This window comes from Canis lupus, chromosome 36 (genome assembly GCF_003254725.2).
Source record: "Canis lupus dingo isolate Sandy chromosome 36, ASM325472v2, whole genome shotgun sequence".
Classification (NCBI taxonomy): domain Eukaryota; kingdom Metazoa; phylum Chordata; class Mammalia; order Carnivora; family Canidae; genus Canis; species Canis lupus.
Window position 1 is genome coordinate 6988409 of NC_064278.1, and position 22205 is coordinate 7010613.

Sequence of the window (22205 nt, forward strand, 5' to 3'; positions counted from 1 at the left end):
GTGGCTCCATAGTAAGGGTAGGAAACATGGGATGTGACGTGGGCAGGATCGCTGGAAGCCCCCCTCCTTCCAGGCACAATCGGGTTACCCTGCCCGGGCCTGAGGGGAGCCACGCTCAAGGCAGGAAGCCCGGCCCAGTTTCCAGTCAAGTCAGCAAGGACACTGCCACTTCCTGGGACCTACAGGGGCACTTCCAGGGGTCTCCACCATTTCTTCCTCCTCCCACCTGCAGGGTGCACCCTGTGGGGGCAACTCGTTTCCTTTCAAAGGCAAAGTCCCATTGCAAAGTCCTGACTATCCTATATTAAGTTGCGTCAGACAGCAAGCCTTGCTTCTCATAGGGTTTCTTCAAAAAATAAAAAAAAAAGCGATTTTTTTTTGTAGTGAGTATTGCCAGATTTGGCAAGTAAAAATGCAAGATGTCCAGTTAAATCTGAATTTCAGCTAAACAACAAGTCATTTGCACTCTGCGGATGCCCCGTGCGCTACCTGGGAACCTGGGTTTTAGTGTTTCCTTGACCCTAATGATGTGAAATCAGGTCTTACTGAACAGATTTTCCTCCAGGGTCTCTGTTTCGTTGGGTTTTGCTCTGCTCCCTGTGGGTCTGGGGGTGGGGGGGGGTGAGGGCGACCAGGTGGAGGGGTCCCCCCTCTGCGCCTGCCTTGCAGGGTGGGCGCTCCGGGGCCCAGGCCCCGGAGCGAGGGGGCGGGAGGGGGGGGGCGAGGCCTGCGGGGGAGGCCTGCGGGGGGCTGTGGGGGGGGCTCGGCTCCCGCTCGGCTCCCGCTCGGCTCCCGCTCGGCTCCCGCTGGGGCTGGGGCTGGGCTGGGGCTCGGGCTGGGGCTGGGCTGGGGCTCGGGCTGGGGCTCGGGCTGGGGCGGGAGGCGCCAGGCCCTTCCCCGCCGGCCGCGCCGCCCCGCCGCGCCCCAGCCCCGCGCGGCTTCCCCTCATTTGTTGCATTGTTTGCATTAATATGAATATCTTGTTCTGTTTGTTTTGTCTCCTGGGAGCCAATAAAGCTGTGAGTTTTTTCTTTACACCAAATGCAGCTCTACGGGCGATCAATCAATGGGTAGTCTTCGGATAATCTGTGAGAGTGAGAAATCTAATAAAGCTAGCGACTAAAAAAGGAAAACAATCTACTTTCCTCTTAGGTTAGCTACGTCAGGATGAGTGTGTTGCACTTGCGCTGCTCGAGGTGGGTCTAACTCTGGTTCTTCGGGGGCTTGCTTTGTTCTTGTGTTTTGAGCAAGTGGATTAGGATGGCCAGTGGGGGGGGGGGATTGGGGCCTCCTAACGGCTTCCGAGGAGTGGTCGGTTCTTGCAAGAAGAGGAAAGAAGGTACTTTCTGATGTCCCAGGAAAGAAAAAGAAAAAGAAGAAGAAGAAAAGAAGAAGAAGAAGAAGAACCCATGCGAGAGATGGAGGCTCCCATGAAGGCACTTGGGCGAGGAGGCCTTCCTCGGTGTTCCACGCAGACAGGAAATGTACATTAATGACGAAGGGAACCAAGGGCTGGTAACAAATCAAGTCACTATTAGTGGCCCTGGCCCCGCGCTTGCTCCCTCCGGTGGACGCCAGCTCCCCAGGTGCAGCCTCGGAAGTGCCCTCTGCGATCCCGAGCCTCGCGGTGAACAGAGAGATCCGGCGCCTCGGCTGCTGCAGCTCTCCTCACCGCACAATGCAACCTAAATCACTTATAAACAGATCAAAATAACAATCTGAATTATCTAACATTAACAGCTGAACTGAAGAGCCCAGGATTATGTGATGAATTGTTAAATTGCAGTAGCATTGTTTTGGATTGCTAATTAAAAAAAAATAAGCAAACCCCATGACTCTAGATATGACAACTGAAAATACCCACAAATTATTTAATAAATGAAGCGTCTAACAACTTTAACACTTCCTGGTCGCCTTGTTAATAAATGTAATTTGAGGTAGATTTTAAAAATCTTCAATCTAAACAGTGAATTCATTACGCGCCATTCAGATCTCTGGATGCCTATGGACTTCTTGGAATTAGGTGTTAAATAGACAAAAGTGAACCAAACTGCCTTTAAAAGCACAGCATGACCATGTAATTCTTTTTCCAGTTTGTGGTAAAAAATGATGAAACTTCTTTCCAAGTAGCTATCACCCAGATTTAGTGTGAAAAGTAGTGTAATTGTAATTCACGCCATCAGGGTCTATCGCTGATAGACGATCAGCTGTTCTGTAGTGGGGAGAGGCTTTCTTTTCAAATAGGAAAGCTGCCAAGTGCTCTGCGATACCTCCAGCAAGCTTATCGGATTGAGTTCAGAGCCAAAACAGCAGCTGCACACATATGCAAATTGGCAATTAATAGTATAACATTCTGCAAAAAAAAAAAAATGTTTAAAAAAATTTTAAAGAAAATAGAAAGAAGCTACCTGAACATTAACCTCCCGGTAACTGGGACTTCCAGGATGAATGACTAAGGATTAATTACCCTCTGGAGAGGACTTGCTCTTTATTACCTTCTCTCCTGCAGATCAAGTCTTTGTTGTCTTGCTGAGTTTTGTCTGTTCCATGGAACACAGCAATGGACTCTACAGGAAGAAGTTTAAAAATAACTAAAAAACCCTTATATTCTGATCCCAGAAAAGGGGGAAAATTAAGTCCCTTCCATTGATCATGCTTTCTCATACACAGAGATCACAAAGCCAGAGCTTTAGCATCCTCGTGGCAAAGACATTTTGTTCTGGATGTCATCATCTCCTTCCACTCCAGCTTGCAGTAGAAACAAGCTTCACGTCCTGGGGGGGGGGGGGGGGGCTGCCTGTCTGGGTCTTGATTTCTATCTCTTCCGCCCATTGACAGAAATGCCGTTTCTGGGCTTCACGCAGCAGTAGCAGAAATCCAGCAAGATTTATGATTTATGTTGCCCAGCACGTATAAACACAACATTCTCAAACGTTTAAAGAAAAAAAAAATCATATGGATTTGTTACATGTCTTGACATCCTGGTCCCCCACCTCCACCCCACCCCAGTTCTCACACATACACACAAGTACACAAGTACACTGTTTTCCCTGATACAGTCATGGAATAGCTGTGGCCGGAATTAAGTTGACAACCCAAGGCCTAAGAAGGACCTGGCATTTTCACAGCAGGCTTTCTCCAGGGCTTGGAGTCTTCCTCTCCCTCTAGCATGGGGGTGGGGTGACTAGTAAATGTTTCAGATAATCTGTGAATTCTTAATAGTCCTAGTTCCAGGGGGGAAGATCTGTCTATTCCTGGGATGTGGCAGGTTTTGGAAACCTTGCTTTTGGGGGGTTTTACAGATATTTCCAAGTTCCAGAAGTTTGAAATTTGGGTGAGGATCCTGATTCCCTTCCATGGGTGAAAGTGAAGGAGGTTTTATTTTGCTTTATTATTCTCGAGATGTTCTGGGGTGAGACTGCATAGGTCCTAGCTGTAACATGGACCATAAATGCAGAGCTGTGACCATTACCGCTGCCTTTTTCTCCTTTTATCACCTACGCTTCTGATGTTATCACTCTCAGGTCTATTACAAGTCAAGTGTGCCTTTATTTTAAACACATTCTTTGTGTTAGACCCTAGGGACACAAATTTGGGCTTAACATCCCCCTTGAAAGCAATACTTTCAATGCGAATATGAGCTTTGATACGCGAATACCAAAATGTCTATAGAAAATTCACCCACGTAGAATGTAAAGATATTTGTTTATATTTCTTGGATAAGAAGATTTTTGATAACTGTCAAGTAAACATCCAATCCCATGTTGGGTGCAAAAAATTTTGAGCTCCTAATAAAAAGGATATTTTTTTTTTCCCACTGAGTGACCAACTCTGGGTCAGTAGATTGCACTTGCTAAGTATGTATGATTAACAGAACTTTTTTGGTCTGATTCCAAAAGAGGTAGCCTATGTCCTGAAGATTTACGGTATGGGAGAAAAAATCGTCAGGCCTGTATTCTTTTCATAAGTAAGGTATTCTTTTCCTTGACTTGTGATCCAATTTGAAAGCATTGTTAGGCTTTTCTATTTTCTTTTGACAAAATGAAAAGTGGTTTAAAATGATATAGCAAGTCAACTGAAAAGTTGCTTTTGAATAAAACAGAAAAATGGAAATGCCAACTTTCTTTCCTTCTCTATAACTTCATTAACATGGTTGTATAGACATTTGCATGTAAAATGTAGTTAACAAAAATTACACAGAAGTAAATTTAGTCCTTTAGTGCCTACCTCTATGGTAAAATCAGACCATTTGGCATAGTTTGAAGTCTTCCAAGAAGCCTGGTTTCCACCTGGAAAATAAATTACTAAATTTGAATGTGTTACTTATACTATGGTGAGTTGTCTATCTGTTAACATTTTATTTTAGTGCATATACTAGAAGTTGTATTTAGAGTTTTCTAAAAATGTCATCTGTCAAGGTAGAGAATTATAATAATATAATTATATCCAGGAAAGGTGTTCTGAGTTTAGATTATTTTGATGCTGTCACAAATATGATGCATTTTTCAAAATTCAGAATGCCACAAGTTCATATGTTACATTGTCAGATTTTGAGATTAATTTAGATTAGTTTTAACTGTTATAACCATAGTTTATTTTCTTTGCATTTATTAATACATAGATGATGTTTATTCAGGGGTTCAATGTAACATATATACACTATTGGAATACCTAGCTGTACTTTGTTCCATCTGTAAATGGAACTTCATCTCAAAAATTTCTAATATAGCATATTTATCAAATCATTGTTATAGTCTCAATTCAATATGTTCTGTTTTAAATCATAAAGTTTGTACTATTATAAAAACTTCTGATTAATCAAAGATTCTCTGTCATATGACACAAAGTATCATAATGCAGTGATTGGTGAGATGTCATGGACAGTGAAGACAGCACTGGATTAATTTATCTGGATAGAAACTATGTTTTATAATGCTGCAGGTGTACACAATGGGAACAGATGAAGATGTGGGGCCTCGGCTCAGTAAAAACTCATTACCACAGCTAGTGACGGGGGAAACGATGTGCCGTATTGAAATGTGTTTGTAAGTTTTTCTTCATCCGAAAGGAGGGTACATTAATGTACTAAAAGAAGCAATATTTCTTTCTGAAGAGTACATTTTCTAAGTTGAGTAAACAACCAGAACAGGCATAGCTGTGGAACTATATATTCTCCAGACCAAAGACTTTGTAGTTCGGTCCAATGTCCCCAAATGTGTCTAATACCTAAGCCATTTTCACAATAATTATGATTTTATGTCTGTCATTTTTTTATTCTGAAGTGCTTCGTGAATCCAGGTGAAAATAATAGATACCACCTTCTGTGGGACTGAAAAGAAGAAAAATCTTGATTCCTACTTAAAGATGCCATATTTGAACAATATGATGTTAAAATACTTTGTTTAATATTTTAATAGCACAGGGCATTTGCTTTGGAGAATGTATCTGGAGGACCCAGGACTACTTCTAGATAGTAAACTGAATGAGGAGCCTTTACTTAAGATGGTAAAAGAGTAATATTTTTAGAAATAGGCATGGCTTTAATAGTCGAAGCAGTGCTGGTGATTGTGAGGGTCATTATTATCTTTATTCACCGACGAGGAAAATGAGGCTAAGTTTAAGTCACATAACTGGTAACGGATGAGCCCCTAAGGCCGTGGAACTAGCCCTTGCTCTTCTGTGAGGCACTTCCATTCTGGCATCTGAAGGGTAGAGGGATGGGAAGTTAGGAAACCATCTCTGCCCCCGTAAAATTCCATTTTTCCTTTACTCGATCCAAAAGACTCAATGAAGTAGTCCAAGAATTTAGCAGTGTAATCGAGGTCCATTTGATTAGGAAGTCTTTATATGCCTAGAAACAGGATTGCTTTGGCACAGGCATAAAGACTCAGGCGATCTACACATCCATCCTCAAATTTAGCAATTCGAAGCAGTTAGCTACACGGACAGTTTTGTATGCATTGCTAAATGCAGACACAAAAACTGCATTTGCAAAAAGAGGAAACCCAGTTAAACTAGGTTGCAAATTTGGCCCTAATTTAGCGTAGCATTTGTGATACATATAGGTTAGAGTGACATTTATATAATGGTGTGAAATATGAGAAACTTCCAATGCTAGACACAAAGACTTTTTAAAATTGCTTTTGCCTACTTTGGTTAGTTTAAGAAACAGGAGGAAGAATTTGGTTTTTCAAGTGATGGGAAGCCTTTAAGGATGTTGGAACACTGTTCAGTCCCCTGGGGTTTTGCCTGCTGTACAATTTTAAATGTCTTTTAGCGAAAAAATTGGCCAACAAGGGAAACATAGAGATGAAATCTCTTTTTTTCTTATCTGGGAAGTGAGAAGCTATAGGTGGGTAACGTGATCCAATTGTGACTGTCAGATAAATGGTCAGCTTGGGGGCCAGAAGGCCACAGCCATTCCTTCTAGCCAATAGGACTATTGAACCAGAGTAACTGTTCTTATGCTAGAACTGACTCTGGAGGTTTTGTCCTTATGCTCAGTTGTAGATGGAGATTTCAGCTTAAGAAACCTAGCCAGAAATGAGACTAGATACATACACAATGTTTTGTGAAGTGCTGCAGTCATGGTACCTGAAGCTACTTCCATTTCACCAGGGAAGACCACTGGAGGGCAGTGTTTTCTCCTTTGGGAACAGCACCTGGTTTCCGATGGAGTACGCACTGATAAATTCAAAAGGCGTCTGGCTCACGGAAGATGAGTTGCTCTTCTCATTCAGGCTGTGCTGGGAACTGACCCTCCTGCTTGCATGTCATTCAGGTTGCCGCTTCTCACGCTGCCCGCCAGAGTAGTCAGATCTACAACCAGATCCTAAAATAGTATCCTGTTCAATATTTGCTACTTGGGGGGTCTTTAATAACAATTTTATATTAATTAACCATGCGAAGACTATGCAAAGTTTGTGCTACTAACTCAAATGGCAAATGAAAGGATACATGAGCAAGAATGGGTAGTTTTAACTAGCTGCTAAATGCTTCACAGTTTTAACATTTCACTAGGTTTATATTAATTTTATTTTTAATACAATATGTATGCATACGTTTGTCACCAAATCAACAAGTTGGCATTTTCTAGAAATAAAAAATGACGAATTTTCCCTAGAGTTTATTTACTATATTCTGTGGCATGATTTGTTCCCTAGGGAAAGTCTATGGGAAAATATTTAGAAATTTTTTATTAAAAAAATGATCTGTTGCTGAGTATTAAATTTTATAACTGTACTTATTTGTGTTCCCGTTAATTAAAAAATGAGGTTGCATTACATATTAAATTTAGGGAGGAGCCATTTAATCTTTACTTAAAGGTGCATAATGCTAATTGAATTCTTTTAATTATTATAGTTATTTATTTTATTTTTTTAAAGATTATATTTATTTATTCATGAAAGACACAGAGAGAGAGAGAGGCAGGGGGAGAAGCAGGCTCCATGCAGGGAGCCTGACGCGGGACTGGATCCTGGGTCTCCAGGATCAGGCCCTGGGCTGAAGGCAGTGCTAAACCTCTGGGCCACCCGGGCTGCCCTATTTATTTCATTTTAAAAAATGAAAATATTGCCTATTTTAACTCTATGATTTTGTCTAACAAAAAATCGTGATATTTTTATAAAATCGCCATATAATTTTATTCTCATGATTTACTTGGTACATTTTTTCATTGAAATGCTGACAAACTGACCTGGGCTTACGCCTAAACACAGTGACCCAAAGCAACCAGTCACTTGAGAAAAGACATAAATTTCAATGTCTGCATCATAAACACTTGTTTAAAGTATTTTATTTAAGATTTTATTTTTTTAAGTAATCTCAAACCTACATTCCTTAGATCAAGAGTCACTGCCTTTACCGCCTGAGCCAACCAGGTGCTCCAGGTTTGTATTTTTATAACATTATTGCTGAGTATAAAACTAATGTGTTTATTGTGAAAATTATGGCAATAATGTAAGAAAAATCGCCCATAGCCCAACTAGTTAGAGATAGTCATTGTCAATATTTTTAAGTATATCATTACAGTGTATTTTTCTGTGCAGTAATTAAAAATAATTAGAATACATGGCATCTTATTTGTAAGCTATACTTTTTTACTTAAAATAAATCACAAATATTTTCCCATGTCATTAAATGTTTGTTACCAAAATTATTTTGTATAACTATATAGTACACCATAGTTTACCTAAGAAGTTCTCTAACTATATATTTAGTGGTTTCTAATTTTCCTACATTATAAACAATGCTACGATGAACATCTCTGTAGACAATACTTGCATACATCTACAATTATATCCTCCATACTAATTCCCAAAAGGGGAATTTCAGGGTCACGAAATTTTTTCAGAAGCTTTAATACATAAGGCCTAAATATCTTCCAGAATGGAAGGGTATGAAGGTGTCTATTTATCTGTATGTTACCAGGTTTTTAATCTACTGTGATGCTTTAAAAACATCTTTGTTCTTCTAGTTTTTACTTTGGCTCAAAGATTTTTAATATATTTTAGGTTTATTTGCTATTTATATTGTTTCTTAGTGGCTTGCTTTTTTTCTCTACATCATTCATTTTTTTCTCTGGAGATGTTTTTATTTTTAATTAATTTCTGAGAGTTTTTTATATAATAAGCATAATAACGCTGTGCCATACATTTTATTTATCCAAGGTAATATTGTGTCATTAACTTTTCCATTTTTTTAAAAAAAATTTTAAGTAAACTCTACACCCAGTGTAGAGGTCAAGAGTCACATGCTCCACAGACTGAGCCAGCTAGATGTCCTGATTTTTTTCATCTTTAAATGATCAATTTCTCAAAAGTTTTCATTAAACTCTCTGCCCATGCTTGTGGATTTAGAAAATACTCCTTATGAAGATTATATATTCCATTTATATTTGCTGCTACATATTTGATAACTCTGGTTTGGTTTGTTTTTTGTTTTGATTTCATGCACTTAATGCTTTAAGCAAACTGCACTTTATTTTGTCTTATCATATGAGGTGATGATTTGATCATTTCTTTCCGGTTGTTCAGCAACTGTCCCTGAATATTTGTTGAATGATATACTTCTTTCCTAAGGACTTAAAAAGATTTCAAATCAAGCTGAAAGAATTTATGTTCCAGAGTCTACTCCCAAGATTAATTTCTGCTCCTCTGATTTCTCTATTCTTCTACCTTTATCACAATACTTTGATTATATATTCTTACATCTGATATTGCAAGTCTCTCTTCAGTATTCTCCCCCCAAAAGTAGTCTTTGTTATTCTTGCTTACTTATTCTTTATACATTTCAGAATTACTTTATCAAGTTACAAAAATCAGTTGCGAGCATATGTTTTCTTATGGAAAAATGCCCAAGATACATTAAGTGGAAAAAGCAAGTTGTAGAACAGTATAGATGATATTATCCCTCCTGTATTTAAAGTCAGCAAAAGCATAGACGTGTATAGCAGTGCCCATGCATATGTAGATATGTGCCTTATAGACACATAAAAAATTTCTGAAAGAATAAACAAAAAGAATTCTTGACAATAGTTACCCTTGGGGTGTGGGAATGAACATTGTGGGGAAGAGGAACTTTTCCTTTTTACTACAAAGTAGTCCTTTTAGGCAGTTTGGAATTAAAAACTCACCTGAAGTTCTAAACAGAATTGCATTATTATTATTTTTTAAGATTATATTTATCTACTTGAGAGAGAAAGCACAAGCTGGGGGGAGAGGCAGAGGGAGAGGGAGAAGCAGACTCCCCACTGAGCAGGGAGCCCGACGAGGGGCTGCATCCCAGGGCCTCAGGACTATGACTGGAGCCGAAGGCAGAAACTCAACCAACTGAGCCACCCGGGCGCCCCAGAATTGCATTCAACTTATAAATGATTAATCGGTACACTTTTATATAATATTGTCATTATCCCACATAGGAACTGTTTGTAAAAATTTCTGTGTCCCTCAGGTAAGTTTTTTAATTGTTCTCAGATGGATCCTACACAAGCTCTGTGGTTTATTATACCTTGATTTTTTTTAAAGATTTTATTTGTTTATTCATGAGAGACAGAGAGAGAGGCAGAGACACAGGCAGAGGGAGAAGCAGGCTCCATGAAGGGAGCCTGATGTGGGACTCGATCCTGGAACCCTGGGATCATGCCCTGAGCCAAAGGTAGATGCTCAACCCCTGAGCCACCGAGAGTCCCTACCTTGATTTTATATACCTATACATACCTAATTATATATCTATATCTATAGATTGATATACAGAAATATAAATATACAATATCATAAATATATATTACATAACTGTGATTGTTTGTAAAGTTAATTTGTCTCATTGAAGACTATTTCTTGTTTTTTTTCTTTAAATAATTGATTTCTTTAGTTTTCTTAACTTGAACTTTAAAAATAATCCTAAAATAATTGGTCAGCTCAATTTGTCCATTTAAGTTTGGGCTAAAGTGGTTGGTTTATGTACAAATACTCTGATTTTACTCAATGTAATTGTTTTTATTTATATGCTTTTTTTTTTAATCATGTAAACATGGCTTAAGAAAATTGCAATTATGAGGAATATTCTAAAGTATAAATGACTGCAGAATACAATACCTGTCATTTTTTGAAATGAAATGCAAAGGAGTAATGAACAAAAATAATTATTAGTATAGATAGGATTTCCATGAATAATTTATGAGGACCTAGACAAGGAAGAAATAAGAGATATGACCTATTTTGAATCCTGTAGACTTTTTTCCATATTTGTATTAGAAGATACTGCCATTTTAAATATTTTTTTCTCTTTAAAAAGGAAGGTGTTTTATTGCTCTTATTCCTGACTATAAATATATAATATTCTCATTGTAAGAAGCATTCAAATATTATAGAAAAAAAGAGACTTCCTTATGTGAATTCAGCTACAAACCTATCATCCAGAAAAAAATACTATTATTAGTATTTTGCCTGGGATGCCTGGGTGGCTCAGCAGTTGAGCATCTGCCTTCAGCTCGGGACATGATCCCAGAGTTTCGGGATCGAGTCACACATCCCCGGGCTCCCCTCGAGGAGCCTGCTTCTCCCTCTGCCTGTGTCTCTGCCTCTCTCCGTGTGTCTCTCATGAATAAATAAATAAAATCTTAAAAAAAAATAGTATTTTGCCTATTCTTCAAGAATTAATTTTATTCATATATATTTCATATATTTATAAAATGAGACCATACTGTGCATATTGTTTAATAGCTCCTTTTTTTCTTGTAATGTATAATTACTGCTGCCGTTTAATTGTCCATAAATGCAGATCTTCATAATTCTTAATGGCTGCCATTAAAATGTATATTTTATCTCATGGTGTTTCACAATTTGATCAGTCTTCCATCGATTAACACTTAGGCACTTTCCAATATTTTACAACGAATATTCTAAAAACATCTTTTCACATTTGACACATAATTTCCTTAAGAAGTGGAAATGCTAGATCAACAAGTCTGCACAATTTTAAGACTTTTGATGCATACAGCCAAACTGGCCCCCAAAATGTCATAGTGATCTTGCTTTCAAGCCTTTCTGTTATTGAATGTTGTGACATATTTTTTAAATCTTTTATAATCTGATAGGTGACAAATGGTTTTTCATTGTTCTTTTAATTTCCAGAATTTGATTACAAAGGAGACTTATTGTGTTTCACATGTTTATGATCTATTGTTATTTCCATATTTGTTTGTGAGTTAGCTATTCTATCCTTTCCAGGTTTTCTTCTGGAGCATATATTGTATTGTTATTGACTTGTAAATGGCTCCTTTAAGATTAAGAAGATTAATCCTTTGTTATATCCACATATTTCAGTATATCATTAGTCTTTTTACCTTCTTTGCGTCATTTTTGGCATATAAACTCTTTATGTGATCAAATTTGCAAATTATTATTTCATTTAATATCTTTGGTATCATTCTTAGACATTCTGTATGACAAGATTAGTAAGAAAAGATTCTCATATGTTTTATTCCAACTGTATTTATGTTTTCATATTTTGCAGTTACATCTTTAACTCATCTAGATTTTCTTTTTTAAGATAGAGCTCTAACCATATTTTTTCCAAATGATTAATGTTACCACAGTTTTGAGCAACCAATAATTTTCCCACTGTTTTTTAAAAAAATATTTTATTTATTACCTTGACAGAGGGAGAGAGAGCACAAGCAAGGGGAGCTGCAGAGAGAGAGGAAGAAGCAGGCTCCCCACTAAGCAGGGAGGCCAATGTGGGGCTTAATCCCAGGACCCTGGATTCATGGTGTGAGATGAGGGCAGACACTTAGCTTATTGAGCCATCCAGGCACCCCTCTAACTTCTTAGATATATTGTAATCTAGTTGTTCCAGATTTTATTTTTATCTTCAGTTTCATTTATCTGTATTAGCATGATCTGTATTCATGAGATTCTGAGAATATTGTTCAGGTTTTGCAACAATAGTGCTGTGTAACAAACACTCCCCCAAATCTCAATGGTCTACAACAACAAACATTTATTTCTTTTTCATGGGTCTTTGGGTTAACTGTGACATTCCAGAATTCTGCTAGATGTGGACTTTGCTACAGGCTTCTGGTCAGCCTTATGACTATTTCACATGCCTCTTTTGTTAGTGCATATTCTTCTCATGATAAATGGCAAGAGCTCAAGAAGGCTGGCAAAATTTTGGCCATACTCCTTAAATCTCAACTCAGCGTATTCTCTTTTCCATCCACACTCCATTGCTCAGTCCAAGCCCTAGGTGAATGGCAAAGGAAAATATATTGCCTTCCCAGGAAAGGCATGTTAAGGACTTGGAGAAAATGAAAACTTATAAACAAAAAATACTAAATACCTCACTGAGCTAGTTATATTTTTAAAACTCCAGGTTTTTCACTGTTAAATGTGTCAATTGTGAAGATTCAATAATATAAATCATAAATTACTGGCATCTAGTAATTCAATAAATGTGTACCTGCTTCCTCACCATACACTATAGCTTTCAATATACCTTAATATGTAAAAAGGCAGATTACCTCCTACACCGTCACTCTTTTTTTTTTTTTTTAAGATTTTATTTATTTATTCTCATGAGAGACACAGAGAGGCAGAGACACAAGCAGAGGGAGTAGTAGGCTCCTCGCAGGAAGTCTGAATCAGGATTCCATCCCAGGACCCTGGGATCACAACCTGAGGCAGAGGCAGATGCTCAATCACTGAGCCATCCAAGTGATTCTGTCACTCACTCTTTCTTTCTTTCTTTTCTTTCTTTCTTTCTTTCTTTCTTTCTTTCTTTCTTTCTTTCTTTCTTTTTTTTTTTTTTTTAAGATTTTTATTTATTTATTCATAGAGACACAGGCAGAGACACAGGCAGAGGGAGAAGCAGGCTCCATGTAGGGAGCCGGATGTGGGACTTGATCCTGGGCCTTCAGTATCACAGCCCAGGCTGCAGGCGGCGGTAAACCGCCGCGCCACAGGGGCTACCCTCTGTCACTCTTTTTTAACAGCATTTTTCTAACTACATCATTTTTTCCAGGGAAATAAACAATCTTTTCATTCTTTCACATGTGTTCAGATCATTAATAACTGAAAAAAAAATCTCAATCATACTACTTTTAGAATGATGAGCATTTGTTTCAAGGCCTTACCAAGAAGGGACTGAGGAATTACTCTTAAGACTCATAATAATCAACGTATTATCTGTTTATTAAAAAAAAGTCAAAGCAATACCGCACAAATTTTCAAATGATATTAAATTAATTATGGTGCTTGGTATCCTGGAAAAATAAATTATAATTCAACTTAGGATAATGATCATGTTTTTGAAAATGATACTCAAAGGAAGTGCAAGTTACATTCATAATCATTCAGTACAATATAGGATTGTAAAGAGTGTCAGGGCAAAAGGACAGAAGAGACAGACTTGAAGATTTATCTAAAAGTATAAATAGTCAATGTGGGAGAAAACAAACATGATTTTTATGATTTCCTAAATATTTTTAAACATGGAAGGGAAATTTTCTCCTCTGTATCATATGTTAATTACATTTTTGTTTGAAAATCATTTTCTGTTTGGGATCACATTTTTAAATTTACTTTCATTTTGTTTAAAGATTTTACTTTTTTTTATTCATGAGAGACACAGAGAGAGAAAGGCAGAGACATAGGCAGAGGGAGAAGAAGGCTCCATGCAGGAAGCCCGATGCAGGACTCAATCCCAGGACTCCAGGATCATGCTCTGGGCCAAAGGCAGATGCTCAACCGATGAGCCACCCAGGCATCCTAGGATCACATTTTTTAAAAAGATGTATGTATTTATTTGAGAGAGAGAGCACATGAGCACGTGGGGGGAGAGGGAAGGGGCAGGACAGAGGGAGAGAGCATCTCAAGCAGACTCCCTGCTGAGCACCAGAGGCAGTGCTCATCACCTTGAGATCATGACCTGAGCACCAAAATCAAGAGTTAGAAGCTCAATCAAATGAGCCACCCTGGCACCTCTGGGATCACATCTGTAAAGGAAGTGACAAAACTGATGAGAACTCAAAGGACAGAAAAAAGCTAAAGAGATTTAATTTAAGTCCTTGAGAAAAGCTAAAGGGGTTGGCATTATTCAGTTGTAAAAGGTTAACATGTGACTTGGTTAGTATTCAAAGGCAAAATTTATTTTCAGAGAAAGGATGCTGAACAGGAGTCCTCTATGTCTAAATAAGAACATAATTTTTTTTTATTACAACAGTTTGATGTGACTTTTTTTTAAAAGATTATATTTTTAAATAACCTCTTTTTATTTTTAACTAACCCAATAAGGGCTGCAGCTCACAATCCCAGTATCAAAAGTTGTGTGCTCTACCTACTGAGCCAGCTAGGTGCTCCTCATGTGACTTTTATAAGGTAGCAGTGATTGTTAGATCAAGGAAACACTAAAGATAAATACCAAGAAAGATTTTTTTATTTCGTTTTCTAGAAAGAGAAATATTTTATTTTTTAAGTAAAAGACAATTACATTTTGGCTAAAACTGTCATTTGAAGGTAAGTGATAGACCAGATTAACCCTCCCAACCAGTGTAAGCCTATGAATTTTTCTTAAGTTGCCTAACACATTAATCTGTAGTATTCTTTAATAAATTAACTCAAATACTTATTATGTAGTTTAATCATAGCAATATACTGACATATTTATGCACATTTTGAACGTGAAACAATATAGCATAGTTGCCTAATTTACTTTTATTTCTTCTTAATAAATAGCAATAGATATATTAGAAATACATTCGGTTAGTTATGTTCTGTGGATCAATTTAGGCTATTATTCACAAGCATCCAACAAAATGTTGCCAAAACTATACCCATTTATCCTTGATTATAACATAGAAATTCAGAGTTTTAATTGTATTTTTAAGCGTTGCCTTAAGGCTTAATTTTAGAGTCATATATTTTAAGTTGTCCTCCAAAGACCCAGGTTTTAGAACTGAAATGCCCTTTTAAATGTTATCTGTTAGTGTTGTAAAACTGATTTTTTCAAAGAGGGCATCTTCAATGCATTTTAAAAGGGGTCTGTAACATAAAAACCAAGAAATTCTCTGTAAAAGGGCAATTGGGAGGAGCTGAGATATCCTTTGCTTTCAGTCTGATGAAGCACTGGCTGGTGTGTGTGTGTGTGATGAGAATTTTTAAGAAAGAGTAAATGTCGGTTTTCAAAAATATAGCGCAAACCTGTCAATTAATTTAGATCCAGTGATAAGAAATGTGTTTTGGTGAAAGCAAGAATGAGGTACAGTGCTTTTGTTTTTATTTAATCCCCTGCCAATGGTTCTAAGAAATACATGTGTGTATGTGTGTGTGTGTGTAAAACACATCAGTTTATTCCCAAGTCTCAGCTTAGTGAAGTAACCTATGTGTAAGGAAGCAGTGCATTTGAGTATTATAAATGGGTTAGTTAATCCTGCCTAATTTTTTATAAATATTCTTTTCAAACTACTGCTATTCTTAGGCCTGACTGCATTTTGGCCCAAGCAAAGGCCTATTTTCACTTTTCGATGGCTTACTCATCTTTACATGATTAAATAGCCTTCGCTGCTTGAAAGCTTTCCAGTTGGTTCCACTTTTTTAAAATTGCATTATTCCAACTATTGATACTTTCTTATTTGCATTATTAATACGCTGTCAGAGTGTATTGATGTCTGTGTTAGTTTTGAAAATCCCTTAAGGTTTTCTTTGCATTGGATCTAGACAGATCAACCCATTTGGAGAAGAATGTGATCAAAAGTGACAGCCTTGCTTCCTGGTCAGAGAATCACCAATGCAGGCACATATATGCACAAGTTGGAAATAAGGTAGGTAGGAAGTCTACTTCAATTTCAAAACTCAATTTGCTTTTATATCACTTCGTGTTTTATTCAAACATTTGTTCCTTTTTTTGTAAAACAAAAGGAAAATTGCATCCTTAGGACTCTGCTGTCAGGACTGACTATGATTTTAAGGGTGAGGATAGTGTTTATCCTGCCCTTGGAACTGACTGTCCACCACTGAGCAACACATGAGGCATCTCAGCATCATCTCAGCACTCGATACTATTTATCAGGTGGGTGAACTTGACAATGTAATATGATGGTATCAAAACTGGACCTTTGCAGAGTCATTGAACTTGGACATAGCCTTGCCTTTTTTAAAGCTACAGACATAGCTTTGCTGTTTTTAAAGCTACAGTTCAAGTGTTTAGTTGGCGTTTTCGTTCATTATAGTTGGCAATTTGGCAGTGTTCATCAAAATTTAATACACATGACCCAGTAATTCCAGTTCTTCGAATCTATCCTGTAAAATATCCAAACATACTCGCAAAGAATGGTATACAAGGCTACTCACCACATCATTGTTTTCAACAGAAATATTTGAAAGGAACTAAATGCCCATCATTGGCAGATAGTTAAATAAATTAAGGTACATCTATACTACACAACGGTTTCTAAAGAAGGAGGTAGGTCCATGCATTAGTGCATGGAGAGATCGCCGAGATGTACTGTTGAGAGTTGAAAAAAAAAAACTACAAAATTCTCCAAATAATTTATGTGATGTAAATGAATAAGCATATGTTCTGAAATGATAGGCACAACACTTTTAATATTATTTACCTCTGGGATACAGAGGTATGTTGATAAAATCATATGTTTCAAGGTTCTGATATGGGTTTTCAGTTTTTACTCTAAGGTATTGGTGTTGTGTTTTAATTTTTGAGAACAAGCATGCATTTATGAATTGGATAATTAAATAAACCTGTGAGCTTTCTAAAGAATACTTTTTAACACAGAGAAACTTTTTCCCTGGTAAACAATTGTTAAAGTATAAGGTAAAACATTTATAATTATTCTCCACTTCTCCATCATTTCTGCCATTCCGCTCTTCACACATCCCACCCATTACCAAGCTACAAAAAGCTAAAACCTCTTTAAAAACAGGAAAAGGGAAATAAAGATATGCCTAGAAAATGCCTCATTTAGATTATGTCCCTCTCTTTGTTCAGTGGCAAAAAAACAGACAAACAAACCAGAAAACCCCCAAGTTTCTATTTAACTCAGTGGATACTGTTCATACACATGGTATTGAAAGCACCAGAAAACCTGGCTTGTTGGTCTCTCTTGGTAAACTTCCAGGGAGATGTAGCTGATCATCTTTTTTTTTCAAGATTTTATTTATTTATTCATGAGAGACAGAGAGAGAGAGAGAGGCAGAGACACAAGCAGAGGGAGAAGCAGGCTCCATACAAGGAGCCCAAGGCAGGACTGGATGCCAGGACCCCAGGACCCCGCCCTGGGCTGAAGGCAGCGCTAAACTGCTGAGCCACCAGGGCTGCCCGCAGCTGGTCATTTCTATCAAAAGTCAGAGACAGAACACTTCTTAAACGCTTTTAAATGAGTAGATATATCCTATGTTAGCATTTTATCTGATTATCTTATTTTGAATAATATCAAACTGAGGTTAATGTTTTTCTTTCAGGACATGTTACATGGCTTTAATCTCACTAGAGATTAATATTTATTAATGTATGTTCTGTTGTGATATGTTGTTTCTTATTTCTTTGTCTACCTCACACATGACATTATTTATTTCTGAGACTAAACTTGTCCATGCCTTTGTAAACCAAATATTAGGAGCACCAAAGAGGGATGCCTGGCCAGCTCAGTCAGTAGAGCATGTGACTTCCGATCTTGGGGTCCTGCGTTTGAATCCCATGTTAGGGGTAGAGTTTACTTAAAAAAAAAACTTTTTTTTTAAAGATTTTATTTATTCTTTCATGAGAGAGAAAGAGGCAGAGACACAGGCAGAGGGAGAAGCAGGCTCCATGCAGGGAGCCAGATGCAGGACTTGATCCCAGGTCTCCAGGATCACACCCTGGGCGAAAGGCAGGCGTTAAACAAGTGAGCCACCTGGGCTGCCCCCCAAAAAACTTTTTTTAAAGAAGTACAAAAGCACTATTTAGCGCTAGTCACTTCTTTCTACTTTTACATATATTTGTATACAATCTAACACATAGTTATTAATTCATTTCTTTTCTATGTTAGCACATAAGAAATATTTTAAATAATGAATAGGGAGGAAAATTGCTTACATATAATGAGAAGTTGTTTCCAAAAAAGATAAATTTTTAAAATGCTACAAATGCTTACACGTAACTTGCTGTGTAAACTTTCATGTAGATGTCAGCTACAGATTTGATCTCCACTTTCCGAAACTCTGAATATTTAAACCATGTCTTGCATTTTCTCTGAAGCCTAACTTAATCTGAACAAATTTTGTTCTTGAAAAGAGGAAAATTTGTTTAAGATTGAGGCCCAAGGTTGTCTCATTTAACGCCATTTTGAGCTAATTTATAAGACTGTTAAGAAAATGGAGGCATCACATGTCCCATTATCCTCCACAGAATCTGATCTGGTCAGTGGAACTACTAATCAAATAATCATCTCATAAAATGTATTGCTACTTTCCAAATGAAAGAGCACTAGGCTAATAAGATGAAAAGAAATCTAATGATAGTCAAGCCCTTCTGCTCTTTTCAAATTCAGTAGTCATCCATCTTGCCAAGAAAGGAAAATTTTTAACTAAAGAAGTAGAAAATAGGGATGCCTGGGTGGCTCAGTGGTTGAGCAGCTGCCTTCGGCTCCGGTCCTCAGGTGGTGACCGACCCCGGGGTCCTGGGATGAAGTCCCATATCGGGCTCCCTTCGGGGAGCCTGCTTCTCCCTCTGCCTATGACTCTGCCTCTCTCTGTGTCTCTAGTGAATAAATAAGTAAAATCTTTAAAAAAAAAAGTAGAAAATAAAGCTACTTTCATATATTTTTCTATTATAGCATTCCAAGGAAAAAAAAGAGGCAGGTAAAACCGTAAAGCAGGAAAACACAGCAGGAAATAATGCGGTGTTTTATTTGTTTTTAATCATTCACATTATTTTCTTTATTCTTTAAATATACTTTCCTTCTACAAGAGTTGTGTTTCTCAAGTCACTGACATTGCCGCAGACCAGGTAAGATGTGTTGATCTCGGTCAAAATGTGGAAAATCCTACCGAGGTCTTAACCATTGTTCAGGCTTTTGACCTCTCCTTACATTCTATTTTCTCACCTCCATTTTAATCAGTACTGCCATCATTAATTATAAGATGAGCAGAATAAATGATGTAGTGGGAGCTCAAACTCTTGTTTAAATGTAGTTCAAATTTTTAAATAGCTGATGGTCTAGTAGAAGAGACAAGATAAACCTGAAATGAATTGAGTGAAAATAAGCTAATATGGGTTATCTACTCTTGTTATGTATTTGTAGGTTTGCCTATTATATGGATAGTTATGTGCATCTATTGAATAGGTTCTTGCATGTGGGGACATATAGGGAACAGAGTGGTCAGTTGCTCTGAATTGGTGAGAGAAGGCTTCTAAGAGAAGGAGACTCCACATATCTTGACATGCAGATACTAATTCCATGCTTGGAGTCAACTTGAAGATAATGATATGAATGATAATGGACCAAAGGGCTACCTGAATTTTGTACTCTAACGATTGCAGTGTTGTCACAGGAATAATTGCTGTCTACGGGGACAACTAAATATATATATATATATATATATGTATTTATATTATTATGTACAATTATTATCGGCCTGTTTCAAAATAAAACACTTACTTCCTTTGAGCTTCGTTTCAAGCTTGATTCTGATGAACTAGAAATAACTGGACGTATGAAGAAACCTTTCTTTCTGTTTTCCATCTCTGTACACGGAACAACAAACACACACAACAAAGAAACACAGTTTGACAACCAATTTTTATTCAGGACTATTTTGCACACACATTTAAAGAATATACATCGAAAGAAACGTCTGTGTTGTCAGCAAAATGGAAAATTTAAGTCACTTGACTAGAAACATAACCAGTCCTCATGTAACTTGCATTCAAAAAGAGCCAAGAGCAAGGCAAATGTATACCACGTACTGAAATCACCATTTATTTTTCCAACATTGAGGATTTTAGTAAGATCATACTCTTAAAAAATTAACAGACTAAAAAGATCGTATTTACCTGCATCTGCGTGGAGGTATAAACGAGACTATAAAACGAATTTCATCTATGTATTTTATAGCCTATGTTTCAATAGGCATTGAGCTCTAGTAAATCTGCTTTCTCTCATTCTTGTTGGGGGGAGTTGGGGCACCATTTTTTGTCCTGAGGGTGCTTCCTAGTACTTCAGAATCCAGATAATCTCGAAGATGTCATCCAACACAGCTTCCGCTCAAGATGCCTCACGTGTCTGTCATTAGGGGGCAACCTCAATCGCTGAACCACAAGACGTGGGGGGGGGGGAAGTCTTCTGAGTCACTTCTCAAACTCGGTCCATTTCTCCTTGGAGCGCCCTGACCGATGACACAGTCGTTGCCCAATTCTCTCGGTGAGGCGGACCCTCCGAGTGGTGAACCCAGCCCCGACGTGGTTTTCCTCGGGCAGGAGGGGCCGAGCGGTCGAGCGCCGCCGACCAGGCCGACTCGCGGCGCGTCCCGAGCAGGCCGCCAAGCGCCCTCCGGGTCGGGGGCGCGGCGGGTCGCGAAGGCCGCGGCCGCCGCCCGGAAGACGCCGCCGCCTGCCTGGGCCGGGCCCTCGGGCCCCCGGGGAGCTGGGCTGCTGGAGCCTGACAGGCAGCCCCTGCGTCAGCAGCCTGCCTCAAACTGACAAAAGCACGGAAGCTGTGGATCCGTCCCTCACCTTCCGCCCCTCGACCTCGCAAGCCGCCATATTAGCGTGATCACAGCAAAATACCAGCTTGTGTTTACAGTCGCAGGCCTCCTGACGGCGGACGGGCGCGCGTTCGCGGGCGCCCGCTCTGTGTGCACTGAATAGGATCACGATCCGGAGAGCTGAAAACGTAAACACAAGCTGGTATTATGGTGTGACTGGCGGTCTGTGGTTCTTTGTTTGAATACTTTAAAAATGGGCACCCTGGCAAGAACAAAAGAGGCAGCAAGCAGAGCTGCTCTTCAGCGGCTCGTCGCCGCTCGGCCCTCCTCAGGTAGGCCCCGAGCACCTGACCCCTCGGCCCGCGCCCCCCGCAACCATTTGTTTTTGCTTAGTTGGCTCCACTTCAACCCAACAGTTTTGTTTTCAGATGCAGGCCGTGAGGACTGTGCCTTGGGTAAAAATTAAATTGTTTTCTGGGGATTTGCAAGCACTGGTACTTCTCCGGTTATTACTTGAATCAAAATCGTCCACGTGGCAAATTCATCGCGACGCTTGGTGCGGTTGGGGCGGGAGCCCACACGCCTCAGGTGGCCCTGCTGGAGTCTCGGCGGGTTAGCCGGGTTAGCCGTAGGTCCTTTGCCTCAATGAGGATTGGCATCAACACGACCCTATTAGACGGTCCGTCGACCTGCTGCTCTTGCTTGTGCCACGTTAGCCAGGGATTCGGAAGTGCAGAAGTTGACCTCGAGAGAGATGTAAAAGTGAAAACCCTAGAACTCTAAGCTCTATTTTAGCGTGACATCTGCGTGGGTAGTTGGCCCTTCAGCTTCCTCTGTAGACTTGGTCATTTTTCCACGTTAACACTTAATATGCTCCTTCGTTGGTTCTCCACTGTGGACTTTGATTCTGAAATAGACTTACTTGTGGGATAAAAAGAGGATCCTATCATTTCAAGAAGTAAATTGAGATACATGAAGCCAGAAGGTTGGGGGGAAAAGTCTTTCCTC

The 22205-nt window shown here is 38.6% G+C and overlaps 1 long non-coding RNA gene across 3 annotated transcripts; it reads right to left on the reverse strand.

The window, feature by feature from the left end:
- Positions 1–1281: 1281 nt before the first annotated feature.
- Positions 1282–21955, reverse strand: LOC112674686 (uncharacterized). Of its 3 annotated transcripts, none has more exons than XR_003145505.3 (6): positions 20548–21955; positions 20153–20238; positions 6562–6819; positions 4228–4289; positions 2496–2567; positions 1282–1693 (listed from the first exon to the last, which is right to left on the reverse strand). It is a non-coding gene; the product is annotated as an uncharacterized LOC112674686 (long non-coding RNA). The 3 variants fall into 3 exon arrangements; XR_003145504.3 differs by lacking the exon at positions 1282–1693 and adding an exon at positions 1837–2353; XR_007408530.1 differs by lacking the exons at positions 1282–1693; positions 6562–6819 and adding an exon at positions 1837–2353 and having other exon boundaries at positions 20548–21953.
- Positions 21956–22205: the final 250 nt, after the last annotated feature.